The sequence below is a fragment of the Furipterus horrens genome, unplaced genomic scaffold, assembly GCF_987537825.1.
Source record: "Furipterus horrens unplaced genomic scaffold, mFurHor1.1.pri manual_scaffold_8, whole genome shotgun sequence".
Lineage (NCBI taxonomy): Eukaryota > Metazoa > Chordata > Mammalia > Chiroptera > Furipteridae > Furipterus > Furipterus horrens.
The window spans coordinates 72,417,469-72,433,326 of NW_028327178.1; positions in this window are offsets into that span (position 1 = coordinate 72,417,469).

Consider the following 15,858-nt stretch of genomic DNA (forward strand, 5'->3'; position numbering starts at 1 on the left):
AGGTCTGTCTGATATTTCTTCATGCTTAGACTCAGGTTGTATGTGTGTGTGTGTGTGTGTGTGTGTGTGTGTGTGTGTGTTTTGTTTTTTGGCAAGAATACTACAAAAGGACTGTTGTGTTCTCAGCACATCATATCAGGATATCATGGGGTCAATTTCTTGGTTTGAGGGACTTTAAAACAAATTTAGATTATCAATATTTCCAATGAGCAGGAAAATCAAGAAACCTACATGGAAACTGGTGTGGTTTGCACAAACAATGGTAATTACCTTATAATTTTGAAGGACAGGAGCAAAGGTTCAAAGACAGAGGGAGAAAATAGGAGAATAGCTGAAAACTGACACCCAGGATGAGTTGATGCTATGAAAAATGCTGAAGGCATTGCTTACTTAAAATACACGAATGAAGAGGCAGGAATGGGTTCTGTTGTAGAGCCTCCAGAAGGAACACAGAGCTGCAGGCAGTTTGATTATTGTCCAGTGATATTGATTTCAGACTTCTGACCTCCAAAACTGGGAGAGAATAACATTTTATTGTTTTTGAACCACCAAGTTTGTGGTAATTTGTTATTAGCAGCTGCAGGAAAGTAATATACAAGCTAAGATAACTTTCTCTGTAGACAGTACTGTTGAATGGAGTGAATAAACATATTGTCCAATTAGCATGCTAATAAATAAAGGCTTGACAAACTCAATGATAATGAGAAAATTCCAGGAGATTTATGGTAGGTTGACCAGCTCTCTGCGAAGTGTTTGTCATTAAGGGGTTTCTGTTACCCAGGTGGTGGTGGAGTCCATAGAGGAGTGCCAAGTTTCTGGGGTCAGCTTTGCCCAGCTCTGGGGTCATGATTTCCAACAACTTTCTGGATACAGGTGACACAGTGTTGGAGGGAGGAGGAAAAATTTTATGATAGCCAAACTGAGGTGAAAGTTATTTTGATAGAGGGTTTTAGTAGTCAATACGGTGGTGTTTTTTACAATATAATTTGGCACACTTTGTAGGAGGCTGGTATCAAGCCCATTAGAGGGAGTGGTCTTAGGTACTGATAGTTTGAGTGCATTGGACAACTTTGTTCCATTTTTTAAAATTATATTTTATTGATTATGCTATTACAGGTGTCCCAATTTTTTCCCCCCTTTGCCCGCCTCTACCCAGCACCTCCCACACCCTCAGGCAATCCCTGTACCATTACTCATGTCCATGGGTCATGTGTAGGTTCTTTGGCTACTTCATTTCCTATATTGTACTTCACATATTCATGGCTATTCTGTAACTAACCATTTGTACTTCTTAATCCCCTTACCTCTTCACCTATTCCCCCCACACACCTTTCCCATCTGGCAACCATCAAACGCTCTCCATATCCATGATTCTTTCTCTGTTCTTCTTATTTGCTTAGTTTGAGTTTAATTAGTTAATTAATTTATTTTTTAGAGATTTTATTTATTTATTTTCAGAGAGAGGAGGAGGGAGGAAGAAAGAGAGGAAGAAAAACATTGATGTGTGAGAGAAACATAGATTGGCTGCCTCTTGCAGGCTTGCAAGTGGAGACCTGGCCCACAACCCAGGCATGTGCCCTGACTGGAATCGAACCAGTGGCCTTTAGGTTCACAGGCTGGCACCCAATCCATTGAGCCACATCAGCTTGGTTTTAAGAGTCAACTGTTGATAGATATGTTGTTATTACCGTTTTACTGTTCATAGTTTTGATCTTCTTTTTAAATAAGTTTCTTTAACGTTTTATATAATAATGGTTAGGTGATGATAAACTCCATTAGTTTTTTTTTGTCTGGGAAGCTCTTTATCTGCCCTTCGAGTCTAAATAATATCTTTGCTGGGTAGAGCAAACTTGGCTGTAGGACCTTGCTTTTCATGACTTTGAATATTTCTTGTCAATCCCTTGTAGCCTGCAAAGTTTCTTTTGAGAAATCAGCTGATAGTCTTATGGGAACTCCCGTGTAAGCAACTAACTTTTCTCTTGCTGCTTTTCTTTTTAAATTTTATTTTTATTGTATTTCTATTACAATTGTCCCACTTTTTCACTCATTGCTACCCCCCCCAGCTCACCCCTTCTCCCACAGTCAATCCCCACCCCGTTGTCCGTGTTCATGGGTTATTTATATTAGTTCCTTTACTAAACCCTTCCCCTGCTTACCCCTTCCCTCTCTCCCCACTTTCCCCTGTTGCTTGTTCAATTTTGCTCATTAGTCTCCTGTATCAGGTGATACCATATGGTATTTTTCTTTCATTGCCTGGCTTATTTCACTAAGCATAATTCTCTCTAGTTCCATTCATGTTGTCGCAAATGGCAGGAGTTCTTTCTTTCTGCTACATAGTATTCCATTGTGTAAATGTACCACAGTTTTTTGATCCACTCATCTACAGATGGGCACTTAGGCTGTCTCCAGCACTTGGCTATTGTAAACAGCACTGCTATGAACATTGGGGTGCATAGGTTCTTTTGAACTGGTGTTTCATGGTTCTTCGGGTATAACCCTAGCAGTGGAATCACTGGTTCAAAAGGCAGTTCCATTTTTAGTTTTTTGAGGTAATTCCATACTGTTTTCCATAGTGGCTGCACCAGTCTGCATTCCCAAAAACAATGCACTAGGGTTCCCAATTCTCCACATCCTCGTCCACACTTGTTTGTTGATTTGTTGATGATGGGCATTCTGACTGGTGTAAAGTGATATCTCATTGTGGTTTTAATTTGCATCTCTCTGATGGCTAGTAATGTTGAGCATTCTTTCATATGCCTATGGACCCTCTGTATATCCTCCTTGGAGAAATGTTTATTCAGGTCCTTTGCCCATTTTTTAATTGGGCTGTCTATCTTCTTGGTTTTGAGATATGTAAGTTCTTTATATATTTTGGAGATCAGTTCCTTATCTGAGGTACCACTGGCAAATGTTTCCCCATATGGTTGGTTCCCTTTTCATCTTGCTGATGTTTTATTTTGTTGAGCAGAAACTCTTTAGTTTGATGTAGTCCCATTTGTTAATTTTTTCCTTTATTTCTCTTGCCTTAGGAGATGTATCCGTGAAAATATTGTTACGGGGGAGATCTGAAATTTTCCTGCCTATGTTTTCCTCTAGAACTTTTATGGTGTCACTGTAGGGGTACCAAATAGTAGGGGCACCAAATATTCCCTGTAAAAAGTTTCAAAGGTCTGCTAAATATGTAAGTATGTAGGGGCTTCAAATGTTCTTTGTAAAAAGTAGTGAGGACTTGCTAAAAGGCCTTGGAAAAAGGAATGTAAAAAGGAGTGTTATAGCAATTAATGATTTACAAGCTAAAATCACCTCAGCCTCTATTTGCTTGTGTCTTGTTTATACAAGCCTCTATCACTTTCCATTTGCTTGCTTGTGTCTAGTTTACAACATTTGTGAAGGTTGTGCTTTGCAGAATGTCTAGCCCTTTGAAGATTGCTTTGCAGGGAGTTCGTCCCTGGCTGAAGAGCTATGCTGCCACCGGAGGTAACCTTATAGCCTTGCAAATTTCTTATCCTGTTACTGCCAAGACATTCCTTCGGTCCTGCCCAGCCCCCTCCCCCCCAAGGCTGTTTCCTGCCAGAGAAGAAACAAAGAGACTGCACGAGTATAAAAACCCAGCGTTTAGACTCCATTGTAGGTTGGAGCCTGTTAAAGACCAGCTCAGGGTCTGCCCAACTCCTGGGCATTATTAAAATCCTTTGCTTACTTTATACACCGCTTCAGAGTGTTCAATCTCGCCTATGTGGCTGTAGCATCACAGCTTACATTTAAGTCTTTGATCCATCTTGAGTTTATTCTGGTGTGCGGTGTAAGGTGGTGGTCTAGTTTCATTTATTTGCACGTTCCTTTCCAGTACTCCCAGCACCATTTGTTGAAGAGGCTCTTCTCATTCCATGTTATGGTCCTTCCCCCTTTGTCAAATATTAGTTGACCATAGAGGCCTGGGTTTATTTCTGGGCTCTCTATTCTTTTCCATTGATCTATATGTCTGTTCTTATGCCAGTACCAGGCTGTTTTGATTACAGTGGCCTTGTAGTATAATTTGATGTGAGGTATTGTGATTCCTACTATTGTGTTCTTCTGTCCCCAGATTGCTGTGGCTATCTGAGGTCTTTTTTTGCTTCCATATAAAGTTTTGAAGTATTAGTTCTAGGTCTGTGAAATGTGTCATTGGTATTTTAATAGGAATTGCATTGAATCTATAAATTGTTTTGGGTAGTATGGACATTTTAATGATACTGATACTTCCCATCCATGAACATGGTATATGCTTCCATTTATTTGTATCTTCCTTAATTTCTTTCTTCAGGGTTGTGTAGTTTTTGGAGTACAGGTCTCTTATCTCTTTGGTTAAATTTATTCCTAGGTACATTATTTTTCTTGTTGCTATAGTAAATGGGATTTTATTTCTAGTTTCTATGTCTGATATTTTATCATTGGTGTATAGAAATACCTTTGATTTCTGAATATTGACTGTGTACCCTGCTATTTTGCCAAATTTACTTATTAGGTTGAGTAGTTTTTTCGTGGAGTCAGTAGAGTTTTCTATATATACTACCATGTCATCTGCAAATAATTGCAGTTTTACTTCTTCTTTTCCAATTTGGATGTCTTTTATTTCTTTTTCTTGTCTGATTTCTGTGGCTAGAACTTCCAATACTATGTTAAATAGGAGTGAAGAGAGTGGACAACCTTGTCTTGTTCCTGATCTCAGGGGGAGTGTTTTCAGTTTTTGTCCACTGAGTATAATATTGGCTTTAGGTTTCTCATATATGGCCTTTATTATGTTGAGGTATGCTCCCTCTATTCCCAGTTCGCTAAATGTTTTCATTATAAGTGGATACTGTACTTTATCAAATGCTTTTTCAGCATCTATTTATATGATCATGTGGTTTTTGTCTTTCATTTTGTTTATGTGGTGTATTACATTCATTGATTTGCAAATATAAAACCATCCTTGCATCCCTGGGATTAATCCCACTTGATCGTGATGTATGATCTTTTTAATGTGTTGCTGTATCCGCCTTGCCAATATTTTGTTGAGGATTTTAGCATCTATGTTCATCAGCAATATTGGCCTGTAGTTTTCTTCTTTGTTGTGTCTTGACATGGCTTTGGGATTAGGGTAAAACTGGCTTCATAGAAAGAGTTTGGGAGTCTTCCCTCTCCTTGGGATTTTTGGAATAGTTTGAGAAGGGTAGGCGTTAGTTCTTCCCTGAATGTTTTGTAAAATTCACCTGTGAAGGCATCCGGTCCAGGGCTTTTGTGTGCCAGGAGTGTTTTGATTACTGTTTCAATTTCACTCTTTGTTATCGGATGTTCAGGCTTTCTGCTTCTTCTTGACTTAGTTTTGGAAGATTATATGTTTCTAGAAATTTGTCCATTTCATCTAGGTTGTCATGTTTCTTGCCATATAGTTGTTTGTAGTAATTTCTTACAATCCTTTGTATTTTTGTGATATGAGTCGTGATTTTTCCTCTTTCATTTTTGATTTTGTTTATTTGGGTCCTCTCTCTTTTTTTCTTGATGAGCCTGGGTAAAGGCTTGTCGATTTTGTTTATCTTTTCAAAGAAACAGCTCCTCCTTTTGTTGATCTTTTGAATTGTTTGTTTAGTCTCTGTTTCATTTAATTCTGCTCTGATCTCGATGATTTTTTTTCTTCTACTCGCTCTGGGCTTTGTTTGTTGTTGTTCTTCTAGTTCTTGTAGCTGTAGGGTTAGATTTTTTATTTGAGACTCTTCTATCCTTTTTAGGGAGGCCTATATTGCTATGAACTTCCCTCTCAGGACTGCTTTTGCTGTGTCCCATAGGTTTTAGGGTGTTGTGTGTTCATTATCATTTGTTTCCAGGAACTTCTTGATTTTTAACCAATTCGTTATTTAATAGCATGTTATTAATTCTCCATGAGTTTAAATGTCTTTGAGTTTTTTTCCTTGAGGTTGATTTCTAGTTTCAAGGCATTGTGATCTGAGAAGACGCTTGATATAATTTCAATCGTCTTGAGTTTGTTGAGGCTTGTTTTGTGCCCTACCATGTGGTCTGTCTTTGAAAATGTCCCATGTACATTCAAAAAGAATGTGTATTTTGCTTCTTATGGGTGAAAAAGTTCTATATATATCAAATCCATTTGATCTAGAGTGTTGTTCAATGCCTCAATATCCTTGGTGTTTCTTTGCTTCGAAGATCTGTCCATTGTTGACAGTGGGATATTAAAGTCCCCTACTATGAGTGTGTTGCTGTTGATATTCTTTTTGTAGTCTTCCATTATTTTCCTTATATATTTTGGTTCACTTATGTTGGGTGCATGTATGTTTCTCAGGGTTATATCTTCTTGATGGATTATTTCCTTAAGTATTATAAAATGTCCTTCTTTATCTCTTTTTATGACCTTTGCTGTGAAATCTGTTTTGTCTGATATAAGTATTGCTACCCCAGATTTTTTTTTTATCCCTTCACTTTTAGTCTGTATAAATCTTTTGTTTTGAGGTGTGTCTCTTGTAGGTCATATGTGCTTCATGTTTTTGTATTCATTTCACTCCTCTATGTCTTTTGATTGGGGCATTTAATTCACTTACATTTAAGGTTATTGTTGACAGGTATTTATTCATTTCCCTTTGTCCTGTGTTCCTCTTCCTCTCTCTTTTTCTTCTTTTTCTTATAGCATTCCCTTTAGCATCTCTTGCAATGCTGGTTTGGTGGAGATGTATTCTTTTAGTCTTCCTTTGCCTGGGAAACTTCTTATTTCATCTTCCATTTTGAAAGAGAGCCTTGCTGGGTAGAGTAGTCTTGGTTGTAGGCCTTTGTTTTTCATTGTTTGTAAATTTTTTTGCCATTCCTTCTGGCTTCTAGTGTTTCTGTTGAGAAAGCATTTGATAGTCTTATTGGAGCTCCCTTTTATGTTATCTGCTGTTTTTCTCTTGCTGCTCTTAGGATTCTCTCTTTGTCTTTGAATGCTGCCATTTCAATTATGATGTGCCTTGGAGTAGGCCTTTTTGGGTTCATCTACATTGGAACCATCTGTGCTTCCTGGACTTGCATGAATTTTTCTTTCATCAAGTTAGGAAAATTTTCTGTCATTACTTTTCAATCAGGTTTTCTATCCCATGCTCTTCTTTCTTTCCTTCTTTTATCCCTATGATACTGATTTTGTTTCGTTTCATGTTGTCCTGCAATTCTCTTGAACCCTATTCATTCTTTTTAAGTTATTTTTTTTATTTTGTTGCATTGTCTGAAAATTTTTTTTATGATGTCTTCTAACTCACTGATCCAATCCTCTGCTTCATTTAGCCTGCTTTTGACTGATTCTATTGTGTTCTTCAGTTCAGAGATTGTATACTTCATTTCTTCAAGGTTCTTATTGATAGTTTCTGTGTCCTTTTTTATGCTGGTGTAGTTCTCAGTAAGTTACTTGTAGCTTCCCTGGACTTCTTTGTAGTTTCCCTGGAGTTCTTTGTAGTTCCCCAGGAGTTTGTTGTAGTTTTCTTTGAGTTTGTCGAGTTCATTGAGCTTCCTTATTACTATTGTTTTGAATTCCATGTCTGGTAGTTCGCTTGCTTCTATTTCATCTACCCCTCCTTCTGGGAACTTCCTCTTTCCTTTTGGTGGGGTGTTGTTTCTGTTTCGTGGGGTATTATTCTGCCTCCCCATTTTGGGCACTGGTCTTGTTTCTGCATCTTAGATTGATCTGCTTTTACTTTCTGTCTTTATGGTATTACCTTCTTGTATACAGTTGTTGAATTGCTCCCTCCAGCTGACGTCACTTGGAGGGGAGCTGTCTGCTTAAGTGATTTCTCCCATAGCACTTGGGACGATTCTGTACTGGGACCTTGTCCGCTGTTCTCCCAGCTCTTTCTCGAGAGCCAGCACCGAAAACTTATTGCAAAGTGCCTCTAATTCACTTCACTGTCCTTTGGCCTCAGCCAGAGGTGAGTGCATTCCCTCGAGCAGGCCAGGGGCGGGTTGACCCATTTCGCACTGGGGCGCGCAGGTCCAAGGCAGACTGGTTGCTTGCCTGTTCTGGCGGAAGAGAGGCCTCGGCCTGCTGGTAGGTGGGTTTGTTGTGGGCCTATTTGGGTGGCCGGTGCATTGGTTTTGCACCTATTGGGGTGGGCTGGGGGTGCCTGGATGCTGTGGCTGGCGAGTTGGTAGCACGTTTGCACGGGTGGACTGAGGCATTTCCATGTGTGTGCTCACACGACCCAGACCCAGGGGGAAGATTAGGGAGTGGGTGAGTGCGCTTCTGCGCCTGCATTCCTCAAGAATCTCGTCCCACCCCTAGCCTCTCCTCTCCTCTCTGTGAGAAAGAAAAGAGGAAAGGGAAAAGGACTTTCATACACACAGAGCAGTACACTGTTTCTTGCCTCTCAGAGTCAGATGCCACCCAGCCCACTCCTGGCTCTGCCAGTGGTCAGAGCCTCGCTTTCCTCTTGATTCCTCTCTGGGGAAACCTGAGGTCACTAAAAAATCTTTGTGTAATGCCATCTGCAGCTCTAGGAGCCAACCCAGTCAGAAATCTCATCTTGCCCCTTTCTCCTCCACTATCCTCACCAGACTGGTCACTCCCAGATGGTCTTCTCTGATCCAGCAGCACCAAGGGTCAACTCCTGCCAGTATCCAGATGTTAACCCAGATGTGCTGTCTGCAATTAGCCTAAACTATAGACAAATCTTGGGAGCAAGCAAGCACAGCCTCCCCTCACTCCTCCACCATCTTCCTTTCTCTTGCTGCTTTTAAGATTCTCTCTTTAGGTGATTTCCACCAAGATGGAGGCCTAGAGAGACATGCTGCATCTTCCTCCACGACTAAGAAGGAATACAACTACCTGAAAACCAGAGACAACCAGAAGTTGCAGAAAATTGAGCTGCATGGAAGTCCAGCAAACAAAGATGTAAAGAAGAAATACTCATCAAGACAGGTAAGAGGGGTGGATACGAGGCAGAGAGGAAGCAGTGTGGCAGTGGCAGCAGTGGCGGCGGCAGTGGCAGGCTGGCGGAAAGTGCAGTCACACGTTTTAAAAAGTAGGAGGGACACCTTGGGAACACTCCCAGCCCCAGACAAGATGGCACAGCTATGGTTCCAGTGCTGCGGAAAATAAAGCCTCATTGTTTCTGACTGTGAAAACCAGTGGGGTAGGGATGGAGGAAGAAACTGCCAGTCTCTCAGCAGAGTCTACTTGTTTAAAGGGTCCTGGTGGTTATAAAACATCCATACTCACACCTACTCTGGGAATGGCGGCCAGGGCAACAGCTAGAGGGGCATCAATCCCACACAGAAGTGGGAGAAGTGACTGGAAGAGGTGCAAGTGCTGAGCAAGCAGCATTGTTCCCTCTCAAACCCCTCTCCAACATATAGAGCCACAACGCGGTGAAACGGGTAACCCTGTACTGATGAATACATAAGGCTCCACCCCTTACAACATAACAGGTGCGACAGCTCTAAGACACAGAGGCAAGCAAACACAGGAACCTGTCAAGATGAGGAGACAGAGAATATGGCCCAAAAGAGGGAATGGATCAAGGTTCCAGTGATAAAACTAAGCGAAGAGGAGATAGCCAACCTAACAGATGAGGAGATAGCCAATCTAACAGATGCAGAGTTCAAAACACTGGTGATAAAGATGCTCACAGGCTTGACAGATATGCTTAAGTATGGCAAATGCATAAGGAAAGAAGTGAAGGTTATGCTAAATGAAATGAAGGAAAGTCCACACACACAAAAAAAATTGTGAAGGAAAGAAAACTGGGGTCCAAATCAAAGATTTAAAACATAAGGAAGAAAAAAAAAAGTCAACTAGTACAGAATGAGAAAACAAGAATTGAAAAAAATGAGAGGAGGCTTAGGAACATCTGGGACAACTTTAAAGGTGCTAGAAGGAGAAGAGGAAGAGCAAGAAATTGAAAGCTTATGTGAAAAATTAATGAAGGAAAACTTTCCTAATTTGGTGAAGGAAATAGACATACAAGTCCAGGAAGCACAGAGAGTCCCAAACAAGTTAGACCCAAAGAGGACCACACCAAGACACATCATAATTAAAATGCCAAAGATTCAAGATAAAGAGAGACTCTTAAAAGCAGCAAGAGAAAAGCAGAGAAGTACCTACAAAGGGGTGCCTATAAGACTATCAGATGATTTCTCAACTTTGCAGGCAAGAAGGGACTGGCAAGAAGTATTCAAAGTGATAAAAAGCAAGGACCTACAACCAAGACTACTTCATTCAGCAAAGCTATCATTTAGAATGGAAGGGCAGATAAAGTGCTTTCCAGACAAGTTAAAGCTAGAGGAGTTCATCATCACCAATTCATTATTATATGACATGTTAAAGGGACTTATTTAAGAAAAGATCAACACTGTGAACATTAAAATGACAGCGAACTCACAACTATCAACAACTGAATCTAAAAAATAAAAACAAAATCCAACTAAGCAAACCAGAATAGGAACAGAATCATAGGTATGAGGATCATTTGGAGGGTTATCAGTTGGGAGGGGGAAGGGAGAGAAATGGGGAAATGGTGCAGGGATTAAGAGGCATAATTGGTAGGTACAAAATAGACAGGGGGAAGTTAAGAATAATATAGGAAAGGGTGAAGCCAAAGAACTTATATGCACGACCCATGGACATGAACTAAAGGGAGTGGATTGCTGAAGGGAAAGGGAGTACTGGGCAGAGGAGAGCAAAGGGAAAAGAAATTGGGACAACTGTTAATAACATAATCAATAAAATTTACTTTAAAAATAGCATTATGAGGTTATATAGGAATAATGAAGTTTAGTAATTTCTGGTTGAACCATAAATGTAATCTCTATGAAAGGTAACTTTGCAATATCTGTTAAAATAAAAATACACACTTTTTAGAAAAGTAAGATTCTCTCTTTATCACCCTGGCTGGTGTGGCTCAGTGGATGAGCACCAGCCGGAAAAACAAAGGGTCACAGGTTCGATTCCCAGTGAGGGCACATGCCTTCATTGTGGGCTAGGTCCCCAGTTGGGGGTATGTGAGGAAAAAAGGAAAAGATTCTCTTGTTATTTTTAATCTTTAACATTTTAATTATGATGTGTCTTGGAGTGGACCTCTTTGCATCCATTTTGTTTGGGACCGTCTGTGCTTCCTGGACTTGGGACCGTCTGTGCTTCCTGGACTTGCATGTCTATTTCCTTCACCAAAATAAGAAAGTTTTCTTTCATTATTTTTTCCAAATAGATTTCTGATTTCTTGCTCTTTCTCTTTTCTTTCTGGTACCCGTATTATGCAAATGTTGGAATGCTTGAAGTTGTCCCAGAGGCTGCTTACACTATCTTCATTTTTTTGGATTCTTTTTTCTTGTTCTGATTGATGGTCTTTTGTTTCCTTATGTTCCAAATCATTGATTTGATTCTCATCTTCATCCACTCTGCTGTTATTTCCCTGTAAATTGTTCTTTATTTCAATTAGTGTATCCTTCACTTATGACTGGATCTTTTTTATGCTGTTGAGGTTCCTCACTAAATTTCCTGAGCATCCTTATAATTAGTGTTTTGAGCTGTGCATCTGATAGATTGCTTATCTCTGTTTCATTTAGCTCTTTTTCTGGAGTTTTGATCTGTTATTTCATTTGGACCATGTTTCTTTGTGTCCTCATTTTGGGAAGCTCCCTGTGTTTGTTTCTTTGGATTAGGTAGACTGTCTTGTTGGCATGGCCTAATGTAGTAGGTGTCCTGTAAGGTCCAGTGACACAGCCTCCCATTTCACCCAAGCTGGGTACTAGAGTTGTGCCCTTCATGTCAGCTGGGCTTGGAGATTTCCAGATGAAGCGAAGCTGTGAATCTAAGCTGGTTGCTGCTGGTGTCAAGCCTAGGGCCACTTAGAAAGAGATATGGAGACTGGTGGCTTACTGAGGCTGGCTGTTGCTTGTTTGAGAGGATTTAGGAAGTTATGAAGCATGAGCCAAGACCAGTCATTCATATGGAAAAGTTACGGTTAGCAGTATGGGTGGGCCTGTAAATTGGTTGGGAAGGAGTCTTAAGAGATCTCCAGGGTGGGACAAACACTGTTAGCCAGGTTGATGGAGCCTAGGATATGGCACCCCCTGCTGGTTCTGTGGCTCTATTGGGCTGAGGGCTCAGAAGAAGGACAATGGATTCTGCTTGCCTTTCTGTTTTGCAGAAAGCTGTCCCCCAGTTCCCACTTGATGCCAGACACTTTAGTTCCTCCCTGTATGCCACTGATACCTTTTAAGCGCTACCCTGGTGCTAGAGTTCAGAGGGAGGGAGTCTGAGTTAGTCCATGTATGGAGTCTTTAAGAGGAATTTCTTGGGACTCCAGAAGTTTCTCCCACTGACTCAATCCCCACTGGTTTTTGCAGTGAAAAGTTATGGGGTCTTATCTTCCTGGCACTGGAACCCTGGGCTGGAGAGTCTGGTGTAGGGCTGGGACTCCTTGCTCCTAAGATATCACACCCAAATCTTTATCCATTACATGTGGATATGGGACCAGCCCATTCTACATCTCCGCCCCTTCTACCAGTCTGGATGGATGTGGTTTTTTTAATTCTGCTCTCAGACTTCCCAATTCAACTTGCTTTCCAACTGTTCTTAGTGAGGGTTGTCTTATATTTTAGTTGTAATTTTGATGTGGTTGTGCGAGTAGGCAAGCTGTGTTTACCTATGCTTCCATCTTGACTGGAAGTCACTTTGTTCCATTTTTAATACTTTCTTCTTTTTTAAAAATAAGAGGCAGGATGATAAAGAATCAGGAATCCCAGTGTGCTGAATTACTGACCATTTGTTCCTCTATGTCTGTTCTCTGCCTTTCTTTACTCTGCTCAGAGCCTCTTTTTGGATTTGAGCACCCAGAATATTAAGCTAATGTTTTGAAACAAATCACCCTGTGTAACAAAATACAATGACCTAAAGCACTATAATCATGTAATGTCTCACAATTTCTGTGAATTTGGAATCCAGCAGCAGCTTAGCCGGGTGTTTCTGGCTCAGGGTCTCTCATGAGACTACCATCAAGATGCAGCTGGGTCTGCATCATCTGAAAGCTGAACTGGGGCTGGAGGACCAGCTTCTAAGAGGGCTCACTCATGTGAATGTGAGTTCATGCTGTCTACTGACAGGAGCCTCAGTTCTTCACTTTGTAGATTTCTCCACAGTGCTGCCTGAGTGTCCTCACAACATGGCAGCTGGCTCTCCCCAGAAGAAGAGATCCCAGAGAGAGGAAGGTGGAAGCCACAATGTCTGCTATGACCTAGTCACATTCTGCCATTTCCTGGATCTATTACACAGGTGAGCCCTATATAATGTGGGAGGGGACTGCGCCAGGGCTGGAGTGCCAGGAGGTGGGGTTCATCTTAAAGTCCGGCTACCACAGGAACAAGGGTGGGGAAGTGATGTGGCTTAAAAAATTTTGGAGAGACCAGAGCTGGAGGGTGAGATGAAATGGGCTCCAACTCAGGTTGGCCAAGTTTTGGCCCTGGTTTGGGATGGAGATCTCTGCTCTTTGGTCCTGTCGGTGGGACTTCTGCACATTCTGGGATGGAGTGAATGCCTCCTTTGAGCCCTGCCAGGATCCCCTTACTGCATCCATAGGGCCGGGCTTGGGAGGAGGGCAATGCATTGTGAGGACAGGAGCTGTGGAGCCGCTGGCAAGAGACAATGGCCTCCATTTAGGAAATATGACATAACAAAGCAGCCAAACCATGGTCACCATGTCAGGAAACAATAGGCATTTCAAAAGGGCACAGGAGGTGTTGCTGAGCAGGCCAGCAACACAGCACCATGCCCTGCACACCCTGCCCACTCTGTTGTCTCAGAGCCAGTGCCAAGGGAGAAATTGTGCTGGGATCTGTCTGAAAAGGTCAGTTGTTCAAAACATCTTTTTAAACACACAGTGTGTTCTAACTTTGGTGCAGTTTGTCCTTGCCCTTTCCTAATTGATTTTCCAAGTTCATAAAGCCACCACCCCATTAGCATAAGGTGAGAAGAGATTAGGAACTAGAAGGAGAGGGTTTGAGCATGACTTATTTAAAACAGTCACGGAGGCACGCTGAGGTTCTGTTTTCATGACATCTGGCTTTGAGATCACATGCCCAGCAGAATGCTTGCTGACATGCTGGCTTAGAAGCCCAGCCTGTGGACAAAGCTGGCACATGGTCTGTGGGCAGCTTGGGCCTTGGAGTTGAGAACAGCCCCCAGTTAGATGTAGGGTCTGTTCTTATTGGTGTCATATGTTATATTATTTTCAGTGAAGTACAACTGTGCAATGATGTCTCATACCTGGGTCATGGAGAGTACAGAAAAATCCCCTTAGAAGGACTTTCTTTGGAAAATGCTTGCTGGTTGCCAGGTCACCCAAGGTAGGGTGCACAGTAGTAGACCTGGGTATTCCTGATGGGAGCACAAGAAAAAACATCTTTGGAAAGACCCTGCTGATCAGGTGTACAGCTGCCTGGAATATTTTCTAGAACTATTGGGAAGGACAGGTTGGTATTTCAATTGGAGTTTAGCCACTTAACTAATGGGTGACCTTTTGCAAGTTAATTTGCCCCCTCTTGGAGTGTATGGCTGATACCCCGTGGCTTTCTAGCAGCTACTTTCTCTTTCAGCACCCTTCTTATGTCCTTCTGGTGAACTATCTGCCCTCCCCTGTTTGGATGTAATCAAGGAGGTCCATGGAGGGAATGTTTGCAGGAAATGTACTTAACTCAAAGCCAACCCAAGTTTGCTTCATACCTGTACTGACCTGAATTTCTGGGGTCCTGAACAGCTCTGAGTAAGCTAAATTTTCCATAAATAAAACCATACTTTACTTATAGAGGGAAGTTTGTACTTAAAGGTAACTAGTTGAACATGTTTGTAAAACAAAAAAAAAAAAATCACTTGTGCAAATAAATCAGTTGTTCAGATAATTACTACCTAATTTCTGGGCACTAAATTTATAATTTTTAATTGGGTAGTATACTTTCAGAGCATTTGTGAAAGTGTGCCTTTTGCTCCTCCTCCCTGCACCCCTCTGAGCCCTCCTAGGATGTGTCCTGGGATGCTGGGCCATTAAGCCTGCATCAGTGGGAAGCCACGACATCTAGTTCCATTTGGGTCCATTTGATGAGGTGATAATTGGAGAAAAGTGAAGTCTTTCCCCCAGCTCTTTCCTTTCTGGATCATCACAGGTTGAGTGTATCTGTTCTCCTAAAGGCCCCAGCTCTTGTCCAGGGCCCTTTCTATTGGGTTCTAGTAACTGCCCCTTCGGCTTCAGGAATGACAGCCTTATGTTGCTGGCCCCAGGATTTTGCATCACTCTGCACTGGTTTCCTAAATTATTTCTTCACCTTTATAAATAGTTTTTTTTTTTTGTCAAACTCCCTTCAAACTGCACCATTTGAGTGTGCTATTTTGTCCCCAGGGACTATGACTAATGTGACATTAAAAATTTTACTCTGTACAGTATTTTTAAAAGCTCTGTAGTGTCCTCTTCTTTTGAAGGCCTCTGGAGAGATATGATGTGTGTATTCAACTGAATCGCTATTGTTTGAACTTAAAAAGCAGAGCTGGCCTTTGGAGAAAGAGAATGGTAGTTTTGTGCCTTCCTTCAGTGCAAGAGTGAACTGTGTTTTAAAAGTCATGGCTGCTGGGGAACATGGACCAAACCGAAGATGGTTTCATCCCAGAAAGCTCAGAGTAAGTCAAAGCAGGACTGGAGAGAGAGGATGCTGTGTCTGCTGCAGCACTGACTGTGGTGAACTTCAAATGAAAGCGAGATCAAGGCTGGTGGTGGAGGAAACAAGACAGAGTGAGTAGGTTGCCTGCTTAAAAAGGAATCCTAGAATCTGGCTCTGGGAAAGGGACATGTGTCCCAAACACCAGTGATAGTTACTACAAAAACA